The sequence below is a fragment of the Podarcis erhardii genome (assembly GCF_964252035.2).
Source record: "Podarcis erhardii genome assembly, chromosome: 3".
Lineage (NCBI taxonomy): Eukaryota > Metazoa > Chordata > Lepidosauria > Squamata > Lacertidae > Podarcis > Podarcis erhardii.
The window spans coordinates 72,154,757-72,175,675 of NC_138507.1; the positions used below are offsets into that span (position 1 = coordinate 72,154,757).

Below are 20,919 nucleotides of genomic sequence, written 5' to 3' on the forward strand. Positions count from 1 at the left end.
CAGGCCCAAGGTGGAGAATGGGCCTGCAGGGGGAGCGGTCCTCCCCAAGACTCACCGGCAAAGCGGCAGCAGCAGTGTTCCGGGCCTCCTTGGAGTCTTTTATGCTGGGGTGGAGTCTGGGGCCCGTCCCCAGGCCCAAGATGGAAAATGGGCCTGCAGGGGAAAGAGCCCTCCCCACAAACGCACGGCAAAGCGGCAGCAGCTGTGAAAGGCAGTAATAGTGTGTCAAAACCTGTCTTCCCTGGCCGTTGAGAAGCTTGGATGTGTTTTCTCAGGTGGATAAAATTCTAGAGATATTGGTATCTTTGCCCAGTCACAAATGCACTAGGGTACAATGCAAGCAGATTCAGATCCATATTCACAGCAGCACCAGTTCGCACCTCTCAGATCCTTTAAAAAACAATTGGGCTTCAAGCCTCAAAACCCACCCCCATGGAATAAAGACACAATGGAAACAGAATTTAGTTTCAAGGTTAATGGGCAAATTTAGACCACAACTTTATTGAGTACACAGGTGTGACTGGTATTGGCTTAGACATTGGTATCTATTGACTATAACTGGCTCCTGTCCACCCAGTAAACTACCAGCAGAAGGAGCTCCAACAATGGCTATTGACTGGTGCTCACCCCTGGGGTTCCCGAGGGTCCTGGCATGGCCCTAGCCCCTCCCTGGGCTTCGGATGAGATCCAGACCCCCAGATTCCTTTAACAGAATACCCTATCACATGGAGGGGCAGGTGATGGCTGCACCTCCCCTCCCCACATTCCCCTAAACCAATGCCTAATTGCCAAACCTTACAAAGTTGTAACGATTGCTAAGAGGTAGGCAAAAACCAAGTGGCCACTGCCAATCTGCTGTGGGAGTCATAAAGCCAAGGCAGAGGCTTGTAAATACTGCAGGGTGCCCCCTGACATTCCTCTGGGCAATGATTACCTTATATGGTGAAGGGTGCAATAAAAGCCTTGACCGGATGAGGTAAAAGGAGACTTTGGAAAACGGCCATGCGGCTGGGAGGACAAAGGAGAATAAAAAGTTACCGGAGGAGAGAGGTTCGAAGGAGCTGCCCTCCATTATTATGAAACTACTCGCTGCCTCATTGTGTCTTCTTTCTATGGTATGCTAAGCACCATCTATGACGGCAGGCTTCCGTCAATCTGCCACACTGAAAAAAATTCCTACCCGGCCCCCGTTCCAAAACAGGCGACCAACCAAAGTCCAAAGCAATGCCAGATACCGATCTAACAATGGGTGGGTGGGCGGGTGTTCGGCAGCACAAAGCAAGAGACAGGCACACATCGCACTGCCATATACTTACCTTGTGCCAGCACCCCTGATTGGCCCAGGCCCCTGGAGTGATAGCAGCATTACTGACCGGTTGCGGGGAGTCCTGGGGCTGCACACAACATGGACCCTCGGGTAGGAGGATGCAACTAATCAGATCCTAGCTAAATGGACCACTTTCAAAAGGAAAAAGCCTTCTCTTTCAACACCTTAGCATTGTTCCTCCCAGATGGAATTGGTTTCATTCCTCACCTGGCTGTAATTCTAGACCATTCCAGAAGCTTGGATGCAGGAAGAAACCATTTGTTATGCTTGCCAACTAATAAATTAATAGCAAACTCATTCCTCAAGTGCTGACTGTAGAAGGTATCAGCAGGCCTGTGGTAACTCCAAGGTTTGCAGGAGAATAAATAGGGGGAAGCCCCTATCAAAGGATTAAACATGCTCAGAGGCCACAGTACATTCCGTATATGTTGGAGGTGGTTTGGAAAATTGAGGTGGTGGTAATGGAATGGAGTATGGCAGAAAGGGGCATGGCTGGCAATGGTCATAGAGCAATGCTATGTTGCAGGTCTCACTTCTTGCTGGTGAATTTTCACTGTTCCCCATGAATGACCAGGTTGTTCTAAAGCTTAAAGGCATCATAAGATGGCATAGCCCACAACAAGCACCTATATGTGGGGTAAATCTGGATAAGCTGCTATAGGTTCAAATATCATCTCTCCATAAAAGATGTTGGCTATAGTTTTTCATATATATTGGGTGTCACTCTGGAGAGGATGCACATATTTAGTGTATGTAAAGCGGTGTAAGCACAGCGTTCTTTCTGAAACATGCATTGCTTACTGACAGCACAATACTACTCAGAAGTAAGGGCCATTAACGTCAATGAGACTTCCTCCAAGGTACGCATGAGTAGGATTTTCTCCTCACCTTTAGTGATAGTATTATTTGCATTTTTTAACCCACACTTCACTGTAAGTCCCAGGGTGGGTCACAACAATACAAAAACACAATATTAAAAACAGTTAAAGCAATTTACAACTAGAAGAATAGGGTGGATCCATATATATACCCCAGATGTGCCTTCAGCATATGATGAAAGATATACAATGAAAGTGCTGGACACACTTGTGGAGAGAAAACTTCACTGCTTAGGAGCTGGCCATGGAGAATGCCCTCTTCAAGCTGTCCAAGGGCAGTTGAACAACCAGAAGAGCCTGCTTTGTTGATCTTACCACTGAGAGGGTCTGTAGGGAAGGAGGCAGATATTTAAGGCCTCTGTCCTTTGGGGCTTAATCTCCCTGATGGCATTTTATGCAGCTCACCTTTCATCTCTTGGAAGTGTGTGGCTGAGATGCAGCTAAAAGTAAGCACTAGAATTCTGAATCCAAATGGTTATTAAAGTTCTAAGCCAAGCCACGAAGACTAAACTCTGATGCTTGGAGGGCAGAAAGCATTAAATTTGGGCATCTAAACATAGTGGTATCGATGCATTCTTCTGAGGCCACTTTCTGACATTAATTAAATGGATTCACTAGTGCCGGTTTTATTAGAGAGGAAGATGAGTGAGCTCGTTTGAGCGCAATATGAAGTGACTTGAATCTTTGCCCAGAATGCTAATGGAAGCTTTTTGAAATCAGAAAAGTAGATAATAACATTTTATTTAATTAATACATATTTTTTTCTTTCCTCTTTCCTCCTTGCCCTTCTGTACTTGAAGATGTGGGAGAATATTAAAATCAAGGCTGGCTCGAAGCATTTGCAACTTGACTCAAGGTGACTTTAAAAGCATACTTTAGATCCAGTTGCATGCCTGGAGATAGCTTTATGTGGCTGTGATTGCTTCATCGTTTGAAATAGACAACTTCCAGAAGCTCCCAGTCTCAGCAAGTTACATTTGGGAACTTTTGCTGTAGATAACAGATGATACGCTATTCCAGATGAATGGGTCAGGGAAACTTTTCCAGCCTAGGAGTCATGTTCCCTTGTGGGCAACCCTCCAACAGAGGTCAAGGAAAGAGGAAAAAGTGGGAAGAGCATGGATGAGACTCTTCCAGAAAGATACATATTAGCTTGCAAAGTCAGGGGGTTCTAGACAGACAGACAGACATACATATACAGTAGTACCTTGGAAGTCGAACAGAATCTGTTCTAGAAGTCTGTTTGACTTCCAAAATGTTTGGAAACCAAGGCGTGGCTTCCGATTGGAGGCCAATCGAAACCCGTGGAACCCGCATTGAACGATCAGGTTCCAAAGAACGTTTGCAAACCGGAACACTCTCTTCCGGGTTTGTGGTGCTTGGGAGATGAAATGTTCGAGTCACAAGGCGTTCATCTTCTGAGGTACAACTGTAGACTTCTTGATCCAGGCAAGGAAAAGGCCTCACAACCCAAGTACCTATTCCAGCAAGGCAAAAGGACTCAAGGAAGACACAGAGCAGGGCCAGTGAGGGGTGTGGCTTGGAGAGAGAAGGGAGCAACATCATGGGAGGAGTCTAAGGTGAAGCTGTGAAGCTCTCTTGTTATTTTTTGCCATTGGAAGCTGCATGTTGTTTAAGTAATCTTGTTACATGCATAGTATTGAAATGTGGTTTGTTGTTGTTGTTTTGCCATGCTATTATAAAATGGTCACTATGTTGTTGTTTTACTATGTTATTATGAAATTGTTTTTGCAGTATTTGTTTGAAACACATCCCTGTCTTTCTCTAGTAAGCTGTTTTGAGCATGATTTTTTTTTTTTTTTTTTTTTTGCAGAAAAGTGGCATACAAATATAATGTAAAGAAAAAAGAAAGCAAAGGAAAAATATGTGGCCTGGAAGAAAGGGGTGTCACTTGGGAACAGTTCAGAGAAATGGATAATGAGGAGGGGCTTACAACAATTTTCATATACAGTGGTACCTCGGGTTACAGACACTTCAGGTTACAGACTCCGCTAACCCAGAAATAGTACCTCGGGTTAAGAACTTTGCTTCAGGATGAGAACAGAAATCGTGCAGCGGCAGCAGGAGGCCCCATAAGCTAAAGTGGTGCCTCAGGTTAAGAACAGTCTCAGGATAAGAACGGACCTCCAGAACGAATTAAGTTCTTAACCCGAGGTACCACTGTAGCTGGATTTAAAATGGCCGGCCCACATTGCTGCTCCTCATTTGAATCTACTTTTTAAACAGAAAGGGGTGGAGTGGGTATGGGGCAGGCTTAAGCACGTTCTGCCGACGCATGATGACCCAGAATGCATCCCCCATGCAATATATATACAATCAATGAGCTGGAAGTAAAGGACACAAAAAACATGTTTAATAGTAAATCTCCGTGTGTGGCTTGCAGCATTTTTGAGATCAGTTTTGTCTTGTTATCCAACCTAACAATGTTTCTCTGCTTGTTCTTTAGCTGCACTGGTTACTAATTGCACGAGTGTTTTGCAAATACTTTAATGGCTTTAGTAGATTAAATCTTTGGTAATGTCTCTGCCAGCAAATAAAACTCAGTCGTTTGCAGTGCTGGATATTATGCTGTTCATTTCTAACTGCTGCACTGAGAAGTGGGATTACAACAGTTTAGGAAGCTGCAGAAAAGTCAGGCAAATTTTAGAATTTTACTAAAGCAAAATAGCAAGTGAAGAGTATTCTCAGGAGCAAAGAGTTCAAATTCCTGTGTGAAAGGAAACTTTCCTCAGAAAGGAAACTGCAGAACAAGGCCATTATTTTAAATCCCACATTATTAAAATATTTCTTTTAGGAATTGGATTGCTTTGTATAATAAAGCCTTCCAATTTCACACACCGTGAGCAGTCCATCTTAGTAAGCCTGAACCTTCTTCCAAGCTCCCTGCCTTTTTCTTTTGCATGCTCCTCACTTCCTAATTTTTTCATCCAACTCCTTTTTCAACAGCCCACATAACACCCCATCTTACAGCTGGGATTTGTCTCCTGTATGTGCCCGTATGGAAGGAGGCAGATATGGTATGTGACTAGATGCCATAGAGCAATCTCCCACTACTCACTACTAGGCAGAGGATCACAACCGCCTTGTACTCAAACAGGAAGAGGATTTCCTGCCACCTGCATGTGGAGCTTTACTTTGGGAGGGTCACATTCCTTCCAACCACTAGGTAATGCTACCGAGTGTAGCTTCTATTGACTTTTTAAAAAAATCTTAGTACACCAACTAAAATTATCTCCAGCTTGCTCTTATGAAAACCACCACCATGTTTCCTTTTTACTTCTGTTCTCTACCTAACAAAAAACCTTTGTGTTTTCTTAAGGCTAGAAATAGATCTGAGTAACAGCTGGATTATATATTTTTAAAAATGTTGTGTGCCTAAACCAGTTACTTTGTGCTTCTTTCTCCTGCTGATCCCAAGTGCAGCCTGCAGCCTGCACAGAACCCAGTGTAGCCTAATACATTAGTCTGCTACCTCCTCTTATACAGTCGTACCTTGATTCTTGAACGGACTGCATTCCAGAAGTCCGTTCAATTTCCGAAAACATTCGGAAACCAAGGTGTGGCTTCCGATTGGCTGCAGGAGCTTCCTGCACTCAATTGGAAGCCGCGGAAGCCACGCCAGACGTTCAGCTTCCAAAAAATGTTCACAAACTGGAACATTCACTTTTGGGTTTGCGGCATTCGGGAGCCAAAACGTTTGAGTCGCAAGGCATTCGAGAACCAAGGTATACCATTTTAAGACTGCGTCTGTGTACACACCATACATATAAAGCACCTTGTAGCTCTGTGATACATAAACTATAGTTCCCATGATACTTTTTTTGGGGGGGAGGGAATATGCAGTCTGTGACTAAAGGCAGACTTTGGACCTCTTTGCGTGTTAATCATGTGAAGGGGGCATCGTGTGACTACAGGGAGTGGGGCTGTGCTGCTGCCCCCACCCCAGACATCCATGCATAGACAGGTTAATATTGCGATATATATTTCTATATCTCATTTCATTACTTTGCAGCTTTAACAAAGCTTATCTTCACAGCAGCTCTGGGAGGAAGGATAAAACGATGACAATTGAGAGCATGCCTAAGGGGGGGGGATTTGAACCCAGGTCTTCCACATCAGCACCCAATACGCTAATCAAATGAACCCCCCCAGGCTTTACTTGGACATATTGTTTTATTTATGACATAGGTTTTTTAAAAAAGTTTGGACACTAAATGAAATGCCACTTTGTAGGATTCTATGGCTTCCTTTTTTAAAAAGTTCACTTTGATACTTACTTTTAAAGAAAAAATTACTTAACATTATTCACATAATGTGAATCAACATTATTCACATAATTCACATAAGCCCAGGAGGACTCCCCTGAGTGAGTGCTTGAGGGCCCTGCTCTTGCCACTTACCATCTGGCCTGGGGCGGGACCTGACAGGCCTCATAAGGACTGCGTGCTGCTTGCTGCCTGCTGCCCAGGAGGACTCCCCTGAGTGAGTGCTTGAGGGCCCTGCTCTTGCCACTTACTATCTGGCCTGGGGCGGGGCCTGACAGGCCTCACTAGGACTGCTTGCTGCTTGCTGCCTGCTGCCCAGGAGGACTCCCCTGAGTGAGTGCCTGAGGGCCCTGCTCCTTCCTGCCACTTACCATCTGGCCCAGGGCGGGGCCTGACAGGCCTCACTAGGACAGTGTTACTGCAGGAGGGGCACAGAGTGTTTTTAAAATGTTTTTAAAAAAATTCTTTTGGATTTTTTGTATGTGGGGGGTGGGGGTGGGATGGAAGTTTGGTTGGGTTTGGGGAATTATTTTTTTATTTTGATGTTCTTGTAATTTTTACATTTTTTGTTTGTATTGTTTTATTGGTTTTGTTTGTTTGTATAAGTTGTTATTTTGTTCTTAGGGGGAGGGGTCAGGGCTGCCGGGGAGTGGGCCCCAGCCCACAAAATGGCTGGGGCATGTTCCACAGGGGGGAATGCACTGGGACAACCGATCTCAGTGATCACGGGTAGGAGGAGAAGTTACGCTAAGACCAGACCATGTCATTACAGAGGAGGCAGGTTTAGTCGTTGTCTGAGGACTATTCCTGCCTCCGGGTCTGGTCCTGACCGGATGGATACTAGAATCAGCAAGGGATACCCACATGACCTGAAAGTGTTGCTGTGCAATGCCAGGTCAATGATTCATAAGACCACTGCCATCCATGACTTGATCATGGATGGAGGATTTGATCTGGCATGTGTAACAGAGACTTGGTTGGATGAAGCAGATGGGCCTGTCCTTGCCGCTGCTTGCCCACCAGGTTTCTCTTACGCACAGCAACCCAGGTCATGTGGGCGGGGAGGGGGGGTTGCAGTGATTTTTAGGAAGTCATTAGTCTGCACCAGGCGTCCTATTGGGAAGACCCAGTTTTCTGAGTGCATGTTCTGGAAGTTGGGCAATAGGGGCAGTACAGGATTCCTATTGGTGTACCGACCTCCCCGCTGCACCAAGGATTCCCTGCCCGAGCTGCTTCAGGTCGTGGCGGATATGCTCCTGGAGACACCTAGCTTGGTTGTCCTGGGGGATTTTAACATCCATGCCGACACGACCTTACAAGGGGCCGCTCGGGACTTCGTGGAAAGCATGGCCTCCATGGGGCTGTCCCTGAATAAGTCTGGCCCAACTCATAGCCACGGACATGCCTTAGACTTGGTGTTTACCTCTACGGATGCTGGTGATCTGACATTAACTAAAAGCGAAACAAAAGAAGTGCCATGGTCAGATCACTTCCTGGTGCAACTGGACTTCTCCGCAACCCTTCCCCTCCTCAGGGAGGTGGGACCGATTCGGATGGTCCGCCCCCGCCACTTAATGGATCCAATTGGCTTCCAGAGAGTGGTAGGGGATGCTTTATCCCAAGTTGATGGCCTTTCAGCTGATTCCCTGGTGGCCCGCTGGAATGCGGAGTTAACCAGGGCTATTGACTGTCTGGCTCCGAAGCGCCCTCTCCGATTGCATGGAGCCCGGACAGCCCCGAGGTTTTCCCCGGAGCTGAGGGTGATGAAACAATTGTTGAGACGGCTAGAGCGCCGGTGGCGGAAAACTCATTCTGAATCAGACCGGACACGGGTTAGAGCTCAACGTCGAGCCTACCAAGTGGCAATGGCGACGGCGAAGAGGGCCTTCTTCACCGCCTCCATTGCATCTGCAGAAAACAGCAGCAGGAGACTTTTTCAGGTGGTTCGCAATCTATCAGAACCACCTGTACCACCGGGGCCTGGTAGGGACCCCAAGATCTCCTGCAATGCTTTTGCAAAGTTTTTTGCAGATAAAATCGCTCAGATTCAGAAGGAGGTAGACTCCACCGTGGGAGCAGGGCCAGGGCGGGAGAGTGCTAGAGTTCTGTCTGGTCCTGTTACATGGGATCAATTCCAATCTGTTACCTCCGAGGATGTGGACAGGCTGCTTGGACGAGTGAAACCGACCACCTGTCTCTTTGATCCTTGCCCATCCTGGCTGATAAAAGCGAGCCGGGAAGGGCTGGGCGATGGGATCTGCGGGGTGGTGAATGCTTCCCTCTGTGAGGGAGCCTTCCCAGACCCGCTGAAAGAGGCGGTCATTAAACCGCTTCTTAAAAAAACATCTTTAGACCCGGCCAATTTGGCCAACTATCGCCCAGTCTCAAATCTGCCATTCTTGGGCAAGGTGATTGAGCGGGTGGTTGCTGAACAACTCCAAGCACGCCTGGAGGAAACGGACCATTTGGATCCCTTCCAATTGGGATTCAGGCCTCACCATGGGACTGAAACTGCCTTGGTCGCGCTGGTTGATGATCTCCGGCGGGCTAGGGACAAAGGTGAGAGCTGTTTCCTAGTTCTGCTGGATCTCTCAGCGGCCTTTGACACCATCGACCATAACATCCTTCTGGACCGTCTAGAGGGGCTGGGAGCTGGGGGCACTGTTATACAGTGGTTCCGCTCCTTCCTCCTGGGCCGTGTCCAGAAGGTGGTGGTGGGGGGTGAGTGTTCAGACCCCTGGGCTCTCACTTGTGGGGTGCCTCAGGGTTCTGTCCTCTCCCCCATGCTTTTTAATATCTATATGAAGCCGCTGGGAGAGATCATCAGGGGGTTTGGACTGGGTGTTCATCAGTATGCAGATGACACCCAGCTCTACCTCTCCTTTAAATCAGAACCAGTGAAGGCGGTGAAGGTCCTGTGTGAGTGCCTGGAGGCGGTTGGAGGTTGGATGGCGGCTAACAGATTGAGGTTGAATCCTGACAAGACAGAAGTACTGTTTTTGGGGGACAGGAGGCGGGCAGGTGTGGAGGATTCCCTGGTCCTGAATGGGGTAACGGTGCCCCTGAAGGACCAGGTGCGCAGCCTGGGAGTCATTTTGGACTCACAGCTGTCCATGGAGGCGCAGATTAACTCTGTGTCCAGGGCAGCTGTCTACCAGCTCCACCTGGTACGCAGGCTAAGACCCTACCTCCCCGCGGACTGTCTCACCAGAGTGGTGCATGCTCTAGTTATCTCACGCTTGGACTACTGCAATGCGCTCTACGTGGGGCTACCTTTGAAGGTGACCCGGAAACTGCAATTAATCCAGAATGCGGCAGCTAGACTGGTGACTGGGAGTGGCCGCCGGGACCACATAACACCGGTTCTGAGAGATCTGCATTGGCTCCCAGTACGTTTCCGAGCACGATTCAAAGTGTTGGTGCTGACCTTTAAAGCCCTAAACGGCCTCGGTCCTGTATACCTGAAGGAGCGTCTCCACCCCCATCGTTCAGCCCAGACACTGAGATCCAGCGCCGAGGGCCTTCTGGCGGTTCCCTCATTGCGAGAAGTGAGGCTACAGGGAACCAGACAGAGGGCCTTCTCGGTAGTGGCGCCCGCCTTGTGGAACGCCCTCCCATCAGATGTCAAAGAGATAAAGAATTACCTGACGTTCAGAAGACATCTTAAGGCAGCCCTGTTCAGGGATGTTTTTAATATGTAATGCTGTATTGTTTTTAATATTGATTGGGAGCCGCCCAGAGTGGCTGGGGAAACTCAGCCAGATGGGCGGGGTATAAATAATAAATTATTATTATTATTATTATCACATTGTTTAATTCTGTGAGTGTTCATTCTGCAGAACAATACATCCCCATTGTGTTAGATACAGTTGCTCTAGATAATAATACATCTGATCACTATTTCAGCCTATAAAATAATATTTATTATACAGTGTCACTTCTACCCACCTTTCCTTTTCTTAAATACCAGCATGACATGGGGAGGAATGAGTCAGCATTGTCTTGGTTAATGCCGTCTCAAGATTTTCTTTCTTTCTTTCACAAGAGCTTATGAGCTTCCAAAGGCTTTAATTAAATATGGCAGGGCAGCAGATGTAAAAGGGAAAACACACACGCCCTTCCCCACCATGAAATCCCCGAGAGAGCTTAATAGGACTTCGGGGGGACTAATATTCTAAAACTAGACAAGTTTCTGATGTTAAATCCTTCATACAAATGAACAATTTTGGTCTTGAAGTTGGCTTTCATTTTGCCTTATATTCATTCTCTGGTCTTAAGCTGAGAGGGTTAGACGTTTTTGCCTGCTATCATGATTTTTGTCACGAGTCTAACATCTCACAGGGTGGAAACTAAAGTAGCACTAATAAGAATGTTCCATTGGTGCAAGGATTTCCGCTTGCACAATGGAACATTCTCCCCCTGGGCTCCACCTAAATCTCTTTGTGGAGTTTCCCCAAGCCTCTGGAGCAGATTTGGTGAGAGTGTAGGGTGCATATGGGGAAAGAGGAGTCCTGCTGGGCAAGTGAAAATCTCTGCACTGATGGGACACGTTACTAGAATACCATCTATTATCATTTTTCCTCAAATGTTTTTTTTAAAAATAAAAAATATAATGGTGATTTGGCACACAAACAAACCTCACATGTGCCAATACAGTTCAGATTTCTAGTACACCCTGATATGATCATGGTTTTAAAAAAATGTACAGGAATGTATGGGAATAGGTCTCCAATATGTACTGTGAAGGATTCTTCTGGCTGCAAACATCAAATAGATATCACTCACCTTCAAAAAGTATATGTATTACCAGCCTTTTCTACCCCGTAAAAAATGGAATTTCTTTTTGCAGCTGTGGAACCTTTTTTAAAAAAGAAAAAGATTAATATAGTGCAATCAATGTATATGGCATTTTATATAGCAACCAAAGCAAAAACAATGTGTTCTTGCCAGAAAGACTTTACATTCGAAATTTCAAGAGCGGGAGAACAAATAACACATAGAGCAGAATTATACCAAGATTTAATATTTATTTCATATGCCACTTTTCTATTGAAATAATATTCACAGCAACATACAAGAACAGAGAGGTGGGGAAAGAGAGGGCAAGATAACAGTCAACAAAGAGGTTGAACGGGAGATGGAAAGTTATGAACAAAGTGTTTCTGTCAGGCATGAGAGATTAAGGGTGGATCTACACACAGAAAAAAAAGGGCTATAAATAAGTCAGAAATTAAATCATTATAACAAAAGGGGGGAAATGCTATGGGAAATCACTTAGAAATTTTATTTTTGCTCTCTGGAGCCACCTGGTGCTGCATGTTTATAAAGCATTCAAAATGCTGTTTCTTGACTAATGTAGCTGAGTGCTGAGTCCTAAGTCAAATGTTTCATGGGAAAGCAGTCTTTTGAGAAATAAGCAACAAAGATATGCCAGAGGTGGCCCTCCAGGTATTGCTGGTCTACAAGCCCAGACCATTGTTCATACTGGCTGGGGATTATGGAGGTTTGAATCTAACAACATTGGAAGGCGACAGATTTCCCACAACTGATGTAGGTGTTGTGGGGAGGAGGGTCCAGTTATGGAGGCTCTTTCAAGTGCTTACATCAAGACTAGCACAATATGTCAACCCTCAGCAACCTTCTAATTATTTCCAAAGCTTCCTCTCCCAAGTTTCCTTCTGTATGGCCTCTCGGGTCATACAGATTCTGTGAGCAAGAGGTGAATAGGCCTCTTCCTTTTGGCAGCGAGTCCGGGTGAGAACATCACCACAATATGATAAGTGGCTTTTGTAACTGAAGAAATGGAGACGCGAGTCATTATAGCTTTGCCTTTCTTTCCTCTAGGCAGGCTACTAGAAGTTGATGTACTAACAAATTGGTCCAAGAGCTCATGAAACAAAAGGAGGCATTATGATGTCATGGGGCAAGTTCTGAGGAGAGAGAAAAGGGAAACAGCGGTAAACAGAAGCTCGGCCAGTGAATCATAAAACCCCAGAGTAGTTTTAGAGCAGGAACAAATGACTCATGTGGCTTACAAGCCACAATTTTGCATGGAAAAGTTCCAATAATGCTGCCCTCTTTCAGAAATCGTCTTCTGTCCTTTCTTTAGAAAGAAGAGGGAAGATCAAACTTTCCTTCTCTTCAGCTCTGTGAAACCTTGGCGCCTCTCACCATCCCAGGAGACGAGCGAATCCTCTTTGACGACTGCTCTCCAAGTAACTATAGCTCCTTCAGAGAGGGATTGGATCTATTGGTTCTCACCTGCTGCTTTCTAAAGCAGTCATTAGTAATACACACAGGGGAAATCTGGTTCTACTGCTCAGGCTCAATTCTATCACCCTTCTGCTTGAGAAATAATTTCTTAGTAGGGGAAATCATCTGAAGATATAATCTGTGGATGTATCCTGGCGTTTTAGCAGGTCTAGTCATGACACTGGACAGGTTGGAGGAAATGCCTCAAGAACTAATCCTTTGGACTCTGGATGTTCAGCATCTGCTGGAGAGCAAAGGCAGACTCACTGATACCAGCAGCCCTTAATATCCATGAAGCTTTGGCATTATTATCTGATGCCCAACTTTTTAAAAGTTTAGGGAAGTTTTTAATGTTTGATGTTTTATTGTATTTTTAGTATTTTGTTGGAAGCCACCCTGAGTGGCTGGGGAAGCCCAGCCAGATGAATGAATGAATGAATGAATAAATAAATAAATATAAAAGAAAAGTTAAAGTTCTTTATTATTTTGTGTGTGTTGTTGTTGTTGTTGTTGTTTTAAAAAACAATTTAATTGTAAGCCAAATTGGAGGGATTTATATCCTGAACAGGTTAAAATCCTCTTGTATCTCATCCTAGATCCTTATGCTGAAAGGCAGGTAAGAGGCATAATAAAGAAGACTGGATTTTTTTCTTATTTAATTACTGGCCACAGAGAAAATCTAAGCAGTAGCACTGAGGTTATGTGATTATCATTAATATATATATATTGATTTATATACCACACACATGCCAAAAAGGACATGGATGTTGTAACCATATAGGATAAATATTTATCATTATTTTGTGATGGAAACCCTTACCTGTAATAAGCATTTACAGCGAAATGACACCAAAGCAGAAAGAGCTAACCAAAGTGTTTAATCAATGTTTGTATTTATTCTTGATTTATTAATTAAATATTTATACTGCTTAATATGATAACAATAAACGCTTTAAGCAGTTTACACAGAAAATAATAAAAGTGCAAGCATTAATGTTCAATCAAATTCCTAAATAAGTAAAATGCATGTTTAAGTAAAAACAGAACAAAACTATATATTGTAGTGAAAAGTGTAAGACCTTTCACCTTCAAAAAACTTTTTTCTGCTCTCTGTCAAAATTAACTTAGCAGGAAAATATAACAGATAACATATTAATCTGGGAATAAACAACAAATCCACCCCCTTTTTTGAATAGCTGTTTTATCTCTGATTAGTCACATTCCATTCCTTTCCTTGCCATTCCAATATAGTTCCTCTATTATCCACCCCCTTTCCCCTTTGGGTGGGAAGACCATGTGATTTATGCCTCCGTCATTCTGTGCCTTGCCATCCAAGCATATGCTTTATGGTATCTGATAAGCCTTGAAAGCCATTGCCATTTCTAACCCTCCAGTGCCTTGATTGCTGATGCTGCAATTACCTATCAGATGACTCTGCAATATCAGTGGCACACAGGGAGAGCATGCAGTAATGTGCCACCACAGGTGAGGGACAAGAGCTGATTTTTCCAGACATCAGCCTGATCAAAGAAATTCTCTGCCTAGGGCCTCATTTGGGGACAGCTGATAACGCAGAGCTGCTTCTCTATGGATAAGTGAGCCTTGCTATTTTCAAAGGATTTTACATACAGAATTTTTGCTTCTTCCCTTCCCCACAGAACCACTCAGTTCCAGCCCTATTCTGAGTTTTCTTTTGTCATTCTAGCATGCATAATATAGTCAACTCAGATAGGAAGATTGCTACTGTATGGACAATGTGTCCTTGTCAGTAAGGTTGAGGAGAAATGTCTATTTTCAATTAAAACCAATTAACATGAGACTGGACTTGCCAGTTGTCCATTGCTCACAGAGTTATTTGAAATGTATATACCCAGAGGGACGCGGGTGGCGCTGTGGTCTAAATCACAGAGCCTAGGGCTTGCCAATCAGAAGGTTGGCAGTTTGAATCCCCACAATGGGGTGAGCTCCTGTTGCTCAGTCCCTGCTCTTGCCAACCTAGCAGTTCGAAAGCACATCAAAGTGCAAGTAGATAAATAGGTACCGCTCCGGCGGGAACGTAAACGGCGTTTCTGTGCGCTGCTCTGGTGCCAGAAGCGGCTTCGTCATGCTGGCCACATGACCCGGAAGCTATACGCCGGCTCCCTTGGCCACTAAAGCGAGATGAGCGCTGCAACCCCAGAGTCATCCGTGACTGGACCTAATGGTCAGGGGTCCCTTTACCTTTATACATACCCAGGCTGTTGCATTACTGATTTAATTCACTGCCATTCTGAATATGGTTGTTGAGTTGCATTGAGTTGGAAGTTTGTGCAGAAAAGTCAACTTTGCTGAAGGAAAGCTACTGTCATTATCAGTCGTCTTTTTTGGCACAGTGATAACTTTTTTGGAAACAGAGAAGGGCCTCTCCTAGACAAAACGACATACAGTATAAAGAGACAGAGTGGCTCATAATAGAGTGGCTCGTTTTTCTCTCCCACCAGCCTCCTACATGGTCAGACCAGGATCCCAAAGCAACTTGCCCTGCCACAATTTTTCCCAGAAATGCATTTCAGGTGCCAGGTTCTGGGTACATGTTTGGCATCATGCAGAATGGCATCATGCACAGTGACATCCTTGGCATTCCTGGACACAGAGATCATATTGCAGTCACTTTCCCAAAAGTACTCAAGGAGGACTTGCATTGGGAGGTGAGTAGTAACTAATTATGGAAAAGACAACCGTGACCAGTTGCTCAACACCATTTATAATTCCAGGAATGTTCAGCACCATGAAAAGAAGGCAACTGAAAATGGCATATCATTTGCACTTCTCCAAAACTGGGCCTAAACCCTGATAGAAATGGATCTAGAAAATAAGTTTCTTTCAAGAGTGCCTAGATCTGGTCCATGACTACCTGCTCAAGAACCTTGCCCACAAGGGGAGAAGAAGGATATTGACAAGCTGGTACATGTGCTGAGGAGGGCAACCAAGACGATCAAGGGTCTGGAAACCAAGCCTAATAAGGAACAGCTGAGGGAGTTGGGTATGTTTAGCATGGAAAAGAGGAGACTGGGAGGAGATATGATAGCCATCTCCAAATATATAAAGGAGTGTCCCATGGAAGATTGAGTTTTTTCCTGCTCCAGAGGGTACGATCCAAACCAATGGCTTAAAAGAAAGGAGATTCTGACTAAACAGCTGGAAGAGCTTTCTGACAGTAAGAGCTGTTTGACAGTGGAGGGTGGTGTGGTGGACTCTCCTTCCTTGGAGGCTTTTAAGCAGAGGTTGGATGGCCACCTGTTATGGGTGCTTTAGTTGAGATTCCTGCATTGCAGGGGGTTGGAATACATGAACCTGAACCAAAATTATATGATCCCCATCATTATAAATCATGTGTAGAATTTTAATGATTCAGATTGTGCATGATTTGGGGTAGGTGGCCAGAAGAAGATCACCTGGCTTGGCCAGGAAGTTCTCCACCAGGGAACACTATGAACATCTACCATTTGCCACCTGAAGACACTTTCAACTCCTTCCTGTAATTAGTTTAATGTCACAGTGTAGAATCAAAGTGCAGTATGAGTTTGGTATGAATTGCTTTGAAGCTGTGATTCCAGCTTCTCGATACAGGTGTGCAGGAACTCTTGCTTTCACCTGCCTTGCTCTTCCTCAGACAGGTGTCAAATTGTGTTGACTTCTCTCTCTTAAAGAGGCTGCACTCTTCTAGTGGCAGATTCCAACACTGTTAGGAGAAGCTAGCTTAAGAAGAAAAATAAATAGCTTTAGGATTGTTATGAGGGGTATGTGTGTAATCTCATTTGAAAACACCTAGTGCATGGCCCAAACTTATATCACATTTGATGGCAAAGCCTCAAGGCAAAATAAAAGGAAAAGGGAGGCTTTATGACAGGAGTGCCTGGTGTGCTCTGGTCCATGGGGTCACAAAGAGTCGGACACGACTAAATGACTAAACAACAACAACAAAAATCTATGATGCAATCTGAGCAAATTCTCCCATGGGCACAGAACACTTTCCCATGTAATATTTCATATTTGTAATTGTCATTATTCTTACCAGTCATACTGACTGACTCACAACAGGGGTGTCTTTATGACTGGCATGCATTATGTAGCAAAAGACATGGGAATTGTGGGGGAAAGGGGTCATTTTATTCTGGAGATTCACACTCAGATACTTTGTTTAGGATCCAGGGTCTGTAGATTGAGCTATGTGCAAACAAAGTTCCATGGGAACCTAGCCTAGTGCAGGGCTCTCCAACAAATGACAAACCTTTGAAGCGTCCCTCATTATTTGGATTATGTGATTCATCACATTTCATATATTTGTGCTTTTGTAATGTGGTATATTTATTTTTTCTTTCTGTAATTGTTGAAACTTTAATAAATACTATTTTTAAAAAAATATTTGTGCTTTTGGATTTTAAAAGCCAGATGAACAAAGATACAGTACGATGGTGGGCGGAGTGCCAAGTAAATGATAAATTATACAAGTCAGAGGTCGGAGGAGTTGGACTAGTTATGGACTTGTAAGCATACATTGAAGTAGCAGAAGAGGAGGTTCTGACAGATTGTCAGCTGGAAGAGCAGCTGTCAGTGGGTCATGCTAATGCCTCAGCAAAGCTGCGAGAGTTCCTGCTCTAAAGGAACTTTTCAGGAGAACGAATAGGCATTCCTCTTAGGGAATTCTGGCATTCCTGGATGTTTTGTGTCACTACAAACACGCACCAAACAAGATCCCTTCCAGGTCTTGGAATCAGTGAAACAAAATGGTTTTCCATTATGAAGTGCACATTTCTTGGAACTATGTAAAGGGTTGATGATCAAATGGGGAATTCTCTTGGCTCACATGAAAACACCAGCCTTTGGCCCACTGCTTCAGATTTATTGTTCTGGGAAGCTGGTCCCTGCAGCGACATTAAAAGCAAAAGTCTGCGAGATAGCCTATTGTCTAAATAAGTAATTATAACGAAACTCATTTTTAATCAAAGGAAGGTCTTATCCAAACTGTAAATGAAACTTGGTGAATTTCAGAAGTTGCTGTTGAGGGCTTAGTATCCAGAAAACATGAATCTGAGCCAAGTGGAACTGGAAAGATGGTGGTTTTGGTAATGGTTATGGTAATAGTAGTAGAAGAAATATTTGTATTAATTTTTGTGTGGGGATTAAAATACATCTCCACAATTGGCAGTGATTCTTTAATTTCAGTGGGGTTCAGTGGGACAATCCAAATCTCAGGACTTGGAATACAGCTTTTGTGACTGTACTGTAGTTCTCAGGACCAGATTCTTGTGGATGATTACAGATTTTCCACATATGTAATTTGAAAATGTTTCCTTGCACTATGCAGATATTTATTTTCTATGGGTGATAGCCAACTAAATTATATGCAGAGTAGACTACTGAAATCTTAAATCCATTAATTTCAAATGGTTTACAAGCTGAACAATTCTTTGAGTGATATTTGACCCCCCCCTCCCTGCACTCTGTCTATGCACTTGATAAACCACTGCTTTCAGCTTTCCCCCTTATCTCTTATTTTTTATATGCCTGCCAGCCCTGTCAGAACAGCTGGTTTCTTGAGCTGCTGCTGGTGCTCTGACAATGCTGTTCTACCCCGACAGTGGCATCACCGGAAGGTATTTGTGCTGCGTCTGCAATGACAGAGCCTGACACTCAGAGCTTGACTTCTTCCGACTGCTTGAAGGGGGTCGCCAGCGAATGCCTGCCTGGAAGCTCTAGCATTGCTGCTGCCCACGCTTCGAAGAAAGACAGCGCCTCAGAGGCAAATGCCGCCTTCCCTGAGATGATCAGGTTGCATGACCTCGCTCAGCGTGACCTTTGCACGGGACAGACTTTGTCCATGCCGGTTTGTGAGTTTACCCTCAAATCACAGGGACTGTGCTAGTGATTAGGATGTCAGATTCTGAAGGGAACTGCAAGATACAGCAGCCTCTCTGCAGTTCAAATCAGCCCTGATTAGGTATGAAAAATAATCTGTCTCCTTTTAGACTGAGGCATTGTCTGCCTGTAGACATTAGCATTTTATCTACTTAGAAGATGTCAGCGGCAACAGAGTGTTTGTTGGAAGTATACTTCTGTATTGTCATAAATGGCCTGTATCCCCCCCCCTTTTTATAGATTGCTGAATGTTTATTTTGTCATTTCCTTTTTCAACTCGATGCCACTGAACCTAGCTCCTGGTTTCAGATTTCTTAATGTGACAGGGAGCTGAGAGAGAAAGAAGCAGATTGCCAGAAATATGGCTCAGTCAGAAGGGAAATTGTTCTATGCAGTGCTGAAGAGGGTGACAGCTACAGAAATGGTGTAGAGGTAGGTGAAAAAGCACTTAGGGTGCAATCCTGAAACTCTAGAAACCAATGGTAAAATAAAAATAAAAATGATTGTAATGGTTTGGAATTGCAACTTGTGGGCTTAAGTAGAGGCCTGAAGGTCCATCTAATAGGGTCCCAAGTCATTTAGTGCTTTATAAATTAACATTAAAGAGTCTGAACAGAGTAAAAGAACAACAAATGGCATACCCATCAACATTTCTCTGATGAAAATAGGGACATCCTATTCAACATCAACAACACCTTTATTATTTTTACCCCACCCATCTGACTGGGTTGCCCCAGCCACTCTGGGCTACTTCCAACATATATAAAAATGTAATAAAACATTTAAAAAAACTCACTATGCAAGGATGCCTGCAGGTGTCTTCTAAAGGTTGTCTCCTTGGTTCAGGGGTTGCATAACTCCATGCCCCCCAACATTTCTTGGATGAAAAAGAGATGTCCTAAGGAAAAGAGGGACATTCTGGGATCAAATCAGAAACTGGGATGGCTTCTGTAAATCTGGGACTGTCCCTGAAAAATAGGGACACTAGACTCTGAAACTGGTACTCAGGGATACTCTACATCAAGGTGGTGGCCCGAGGGCCACATCCCCTCTGGACAACCTTCAGGGCCACATGATGGGCCAGTAGTGGGCAGGGCCAGTTGCAACATGGGAGGAGCAACTAATGTAAATTTAACCTTTGTAAAGTAGGCTGGTTTGTACACACACTCACACAGCACTCTGTATCTACCATTCAGACAAGCAAGAGTCCAAGGACTCATTTCAGCTAGGCAAAAACACTTGTGTGCATTTACTCTCGCATGTGTGCTGTACTCTCGTCAGGCCACACCCCTCACTTGGAGGTGGAAGTTCCCCCATCCTGTTGACCTAATTCAGCTACAGGGACCCACTTTTATGCAAACAAGTTTCCATGCACAGATCTGCTATAGTGAGAACAGAACAGTTTGGGAGGAAGACTGAATGCAACCCATTTCTGACTTTTTCAGTTCTTGCCCAAAGCTATGTGCACAGCTCCAGTTATGAATAGTTTTCATATGTGTTTATTTGATTAGGAACGAGACTGTAATACCTCATGTTGTTACTGATAGGACAAAAGGTGTTTAGCCTCAAGTTCCTAACAACTGTTGCAGTGCACCAAGGATGTTATCAGACAATACTGAATTATACTTTTAACAATGGTTACAGAAACATGATTTTCTCCTTTCTCTGTATTGACATATTGTTTCCTTGCAGAAGATGGTGGCGGGGGAGGGATTATTTGCTGTTATTATCTGCAGATATGAAGGAGAGAAGAGGCTGAACATAATTTGGAGGGGATTGGGTCGTGAAGTGTATAGAATCATGCTTAAATGGATAGATTTGGAGGGAAGGGATGTGGTTTATACAAGAAGGTTGTACATATTCCTATACATGTCAGATATTTGTACAATGCGTTGAACTATCTTTAGCCCTGGTTTTACTGGTATTATTTGCTGCTGAATTGTTGCTGATATAAATTGGTACTATAAATAATTTGTTGTTTTATTTATTATATTTGTATACCACCCATTGAGATGGGCTTTTCAGAGCCCTGGGGGTTTATATCCAAGCTAGACTCAGATGAATTCTCAGATTCAGATGATACCCCTAGTTCCCACCTGAGAAACAGTTGTCTATATTTTTCCCAAGCCAGCAAATGTGTCTTGTGCCTGGTCCTCTCACAAACAAATCTGTTTATAAGGTCCAACCTTTCACTTTACGCACAATTTCCCTGTCAAATGACTCTTTCTAACCACAGCACAGGTTTTCATTTGTCAATTCCCAATCTCTACCTACGCCA

The 20,919-nt window shown here is 44.2% G+C and overlaps 1 protein-coding gene across 3 annotated transcripts in view; it reads left to right on the forward strand.

Annotated features, from left to right (window-relative positions):
* Nucleotides 1-20,558, forward strand: part of LOC309338202 (uncharacterized protein) — a 115,510-nt gene extending 94,952 nt beyond the window's left edge. For 2 of the 3 annotated variants that reach the window (XR_014154799.1, XR_014154800.1), the window contains exons 4-5: nucleotides 5,173-5,392; nucleotides 12,637-13,210. The gene's annotated coding sequence lies outside the window, so the exon portion shown is untranslated. Of the gene's footprint in view, nucleotides 1-5,172; nucleotides 5,393-12,636; nucleotides 13,211-18,364 lie in introns of those variants that run through there. The other variant, XM_081855212.1, reaches the window with a different exon arrangement.
* The last annotated feature ends 361 nt before the right edge of the window (nucleotides 20,559-20,919 follow it).